Source organism: Sycon ciliatum, chromosome 2, assembly GCF_964019385.1.
Source record: "Sycon ciliatum chromosome 2, ocSycCili1.1, whole genome shotgun sequence".
Classification (NCBI taxonomy): Eukaryota; Metazoa; Porifera; class Calcarea; order Leucosolenida; family Sycettidae; genus Sycon; species Sycon ciliatum.
This window is the reverse complement of record NC_088644.1, coordinates 31,054,821-31,060,059: the sequence shown is the minus strand read 5'-3', so window position 1 is coordinate 31,060,059 and position 5,239 is coordinate 31,054,821.

The following is a 5,239-nucleotide window of genomic DNA, read 5'->3' as shown; positions in this document are numbered from 1 at the left end:
AGGTGGTGGTGATATGAAAATAAAGCGTCTCGTCCACTCCACCTGCTGCGTAGAACCCGTTCGGCGAGTGCTCCATTAGATCAACCCCCGCAACAATAATGAAGCGCTTGCGACTGCTTGTCACCAACGCGGGAGGCCTCCTCTCCAAGATAGGTGAGTTCCAGCACTACCTGTGCAGCAAGAAACCGGATTTAGACAAAGATAACTGACGAGAAGTGCAGCCCATCGTGGTGGCGTTTCCCGGGTAAATCTACCATGAACCTATCCACCTTGACCTCACACTGTCACAGATCATGGCTGAGGTGTTGCTGTCTGGGTGCGGCAAGGCCTGGGGTTTGAACCGTTTCAGCAGCTCCAAATACCCAATAGTTCTGCTTATGAGGTGATCTGGCTATCAGTTCGCACCACACAGGGGTGCCGCGTTGTCATCTGTGCGGTCTACCGTTCTGGCTCGCTCCCAGGGGAGGCAACACTATCTTGCTGAAGCATATTGATAGCTCCATGGACCTAGCATGCTCCTTTGGGTCCCATGATGTCATCCTTGCGGGGGACTTCAATGCCCACAATGCATCATGGTTACGCTCCCACAGGACCACGAAAGCTGGAGAGTTCGCGGAGGATCTCTGCAATCTACACGGCTTAGATCAACATAATAATTATATACAGATCCCAACCAGAGGCCCCAAAACGCTAGATCTCGTAATGTCCGACTTTCCACAGGTAGCTGTTGCCGGCCACCTACCGCTGGGCGCGTCAGGTCACATCTGTCTTCTCGTACTCCTGGACATCTCAACGACCATCCAGTCATCCACCCTGAGTCACTCACCAAGCGCACTGTATGGCGATATCATCACGCTGACTGGGACGGCCTCCGCCATTTCATCGAGACACGGGTCCGGCAGGCCATGATCACGGAGGATGCCGATACTGCCTGCCAGCACATAAACACCTGCATCCTGGCGGGAATGAAGCAATTTATACCCTCTAAGACCCTGGTCACCTGCCCAAGAGACCCGCCGTGGTGGACCGCGGAATGTAGCAATGCCGTAACTACCAAACAGCATGCTTGGTGTCCGCTGACGCAGGCGCCCTCACCGCAGAATTTGGAGACAGCCAGAGCAGCGGCCACAAACTGCACTGCCCAACTAAGTTACTTCGTCGTGCACAATCCGCGCACTCTCTCAGCTACATGTCCATGAACGGCTCACAAATGGCGGGCACTCGGACAAACAAAGAGAGAGGGAGACAGACAGAGAGACAGAGAAAGAAAGAGAGAGAGAGAGAGAGAGAGAGAGAGAGAGAGAGAGAGAGAGAGAGAGAGAGAGAGAGAGAGGAGAGAGAGAGAGAGAGAGAGAGAGAGAGAGAGAGAGAGAGAGAGAGAGAGAGAGAGAGAGAGCGAGAGAGAGAGAAGGAGAGAGAGCGAGAGAGAAAGCGAACGAGAGAGAGAAGGAGAGAGAGTGGGACCTGCTCACCACGATATCGGGGCCACTGCCGCGTCGCGTGTATATTTTTCAATGCCTTTTTTTACATGCGACCTGTTCACCATAATCTCGGGGTCACCGCCGCGGCGCGCTTCCTCGAAAAGGCTATTTTCGCGAGTCCAAATAGGAATATCTTCTGAGTACCCACGTAGCGAAGAAGTAGGCCGTAGGGAGAAGAAGTGTGGGTAAAAAAAAGAGAGAAAGAGAGAGAGAGAGAAAGAAAGAGAGAGAGAAAGAGAGAGCGAGAGAGAGCGAGCGAGAGAGAGAGAGCGAGAGAGAGAGAGAGAGAGAGAGAGAGAGAGAGAGAGAGAGAGAGAGAGAGAGAGAGAGAGAGAGAGAGAGAGAGAAAGAGAGAGAGAGAGAGAGAGAGAGAGAGAGAGAGAGAGAGAGAGAGAGAGAGAGAGAGAGAGAGAGAGAGAAGGAGAGAAAGCGAGCGCGAGAGAGAGAGAGAGAAGGAGAGAGAGAGAATGCCGACCAGCATCTCGCGGTTGCCTGTTATGGAACCATATACCTGACACGGTGCGAGCCACGGTGCTGCCATTCCCTACACGTTGTAGACTGCTACACAGTTGGTCATTCCATGGTATTCAGTACCCACGAACTTTGCAAAGCCGATAATATGATAATGTACCGTGGTGCATGCACCGATGGTACCACCACTTCGTAGACTGCCTCCCGTTCATTTTTGGGCTCCTGTCTTTATTCTCGTCAGCTGTGTACTTCAGCAGTTCAATTCTGTGCTCCAGTCCTCTTTATTCTCGTGAGATGTGTACTTGTTTTGCAGTTTGTTTGGTTTATTTGAATTCGCACAGTAACCGTGTACTTCAGCTATTCTCTCCTCCCTCTTCTGAATTTGACTCCCCGCTGGCCTTCTCTCCTCCCATCCCCTTACATTGTATTGGGCCTCCGCAGCTTACCCCCCCCCCCCCCCCCACGACCACCACCCCACGCACACACTACATTGTCACATTTCACAACTCAACCATTCGCTACCCTGTTATTGAGCACTCCTGCTCGTTTGGTCTCGCGAATCCAAATAAAATCAATCAAGAGAAGGAGAGAGAGTGGGACCTGCTCACCACAATCTCGGGGCCACTGCCGCGTGTATACTTTTCAATGCATTTTTTACATGCGACCTGTTTGCCATAATCTCGGGGTCACCGCCGCGGCGCGCGTCCTCGAAAAGGCTCTATTTCGCGAGTCCAAAGACATGAGACATGGTTAGCATTTTACCGTTCACGCTATTTCGACGGTCGGCGTGTAGAGGGCGAGTCTACTGTTTTTGATGTGTTTTCGAGTCACGGTAAGCAGTTCGGCTTCTGATCTTACCGTTTCGTTCTCCCGCTAAAAAGAGCTTTCTATCGTCGAAACGGTACCAAACCGATGGTATTTTGGGTTTGGGGTACGAGTACCGTTGGATCTAGCGCGTGAACTGTAAAATGCCATGTCTACACACACACAAAAAACGGTGCAGGCCTACCTCCTAAAATAGCGTGAACGGTAAAATGCTAACCATGTATTGTTAGCATTTTACCGTTCACGCTATTTTCGACGGTCGGCCTTTGCCGTTTTTTGTGTGTGTACGTAGACATGGCATTTTACAGTTCACGCCAGGGAGTCGTAAAATACGGTATTTTACGACTCCCTGGTTCACGCGCTAGATGGATCCAACGGTACTCGTACCCAACACCCAAAATACAGTCGGTTTGGTACCGTTTCGATGATAGAAAGCTCTATTTAGCGGGAGAACGAAACGGTAAGATTCCAACTAGGGTTACGTCACAAGTCGATCGCTGTGTCAGGATCAGTCAGGACTCAGAAACCATGTGGCATGTCTCAAAAAACACATCAAAAACAGTAGACTTACCCTCTACACTACAGGCCAACCGTCGAAAATAGCGTGAACGGTAAAATGCTATCCATGTCTAATATCTTCTGAGTACCCACGTAGCGAAGAAGTAGGCCGTAGGGAGAAGAAGTGTAGGTAAAAAAAAAGAAGTAGGTACGGTAGAGAGAACAGAAGTCTACATGATTGTATGAGAAAAATGTGTTTTTGTGCACATAAGTCATTCAGCCTAAAGGGAAAGGGATACGCACTAGACAGAGATAGCTATGTCACAGTATGTGACATTAGCATGGCTCTAGAGTCTAGTGGACCACGACATCATGACAGGTGCAACAGCTACATTGTACATGTATGTACAGCTGCACAATGATAATGATTGTCATGACTGTATATAATGATTGTATTAGTGACTGTAAGACATTGTCTGTTTGTGCAGCTGCTGAGTGCTGTACCCACATACTAGTAATCATTGACATTGTCATTGTATTTGACGATAAACATCGTGTCAGAGGAGAACACACTGTCACTGAGTATGTGAGTCTGTGCATGTACTGTCGTGGACATGGAAATCCGGTCGCACGTCTAGCGGCCCCAGGGTGCTGGCCATGCAGCCGTGGATAAGCGGCACACACATGCATTTTTTTGGAACTCCCTGGTTCATCAAAATAGTAATGAAATACAATGATATGAAGGGTATAAAAAAAAGGGTATAAAAAATAATGAAATCACACAGCTTGTACATGTACCCATCACGCTGGGAGCCAAGGACCCTCCGAACGTCAGCTATCGGTATCAGCAAGAGTACATAGCACCAGGGGGTTATGCACTCTTGCCTTGGTGTCAGCCAGCTATTGGCACGTTCTTCCCAGTACTAGAAAAACAAACCAGAAGAGTCATGCTGAGACGACAACCTGCGTTTTACCTGTGAACTGACTTTAACCGGGTTCTCTTCTTGCTTGCTTCTGACTTCATACATGTACATGTATATGTAGCTTCACGCCTGTGCTGGATTCTTGACTGATAAACCTGTAGATGACGTGAGATGTTGTATTTCCAGTCACCTACCTTATCACCAGATTCATGTACAATCGTACTGGTAAGTCTAAGAAAAGACAAGGTCAAGGAACCACGTAACGTGCTCCTCTTTCGTTCGTTACGACGTTAGTTGTGAAGAAGCGTTCGATGCCTACTAGACTCTCTACATGCTGCATCAAACCGCAAAATGGTTCCAAGTGTGCACTCTGCTTGGTTATAAAGGTTGTGCGATTGCAACATCAGTTGAGATGCTTTGGCAGAGCCGCACCTGTATTTGTACTGAGTTTGTCCGTTATCTGTGCTTTGAGTTGATCTACAATTTTTACATGTACAGTACATGCAACCGTTACTGTTAGTGTTACTGTTACTTGAACTTTGAACTTTGAACTTTGAAGTATGCACAGTCATGTCAAATCATTGTACTTGTAGATCTGCTAGCGGCATCCAGCGTAGCTTTTTGCTTTTTTGTGATCACGTGCAGGTGCCAACCAGTGAGCTATGAGTACGAGGTGAACGAGTGATGTACTGCACTGGTCTGTGGTGTGGTAGCGGTCTCTCTTATACTAAGTAATAGTGTTATAGTACTAAATACCATGTCCATGATGTATACGAACCCACTCGAACACGTACACGCAATGGGTGCATTGTGTCATGTGCAGCACTGACTCTGCCGGCGCCACACTGTCACTGGCGGTAGCTCACACGACGTCACAGTCACACGAGGTCACAGTCGCACCACGAATATCACATGCGCCTAAGCGGGAGATCTGCCAGTAGATGAGTAGTACTAGTAGATCAGCTAAAGTAAAGACAGACTGTTCTACCGGCAGTGCACGTACCCTCCGACGTGCGTATGTTCACTACGCAGCCAGTAGCT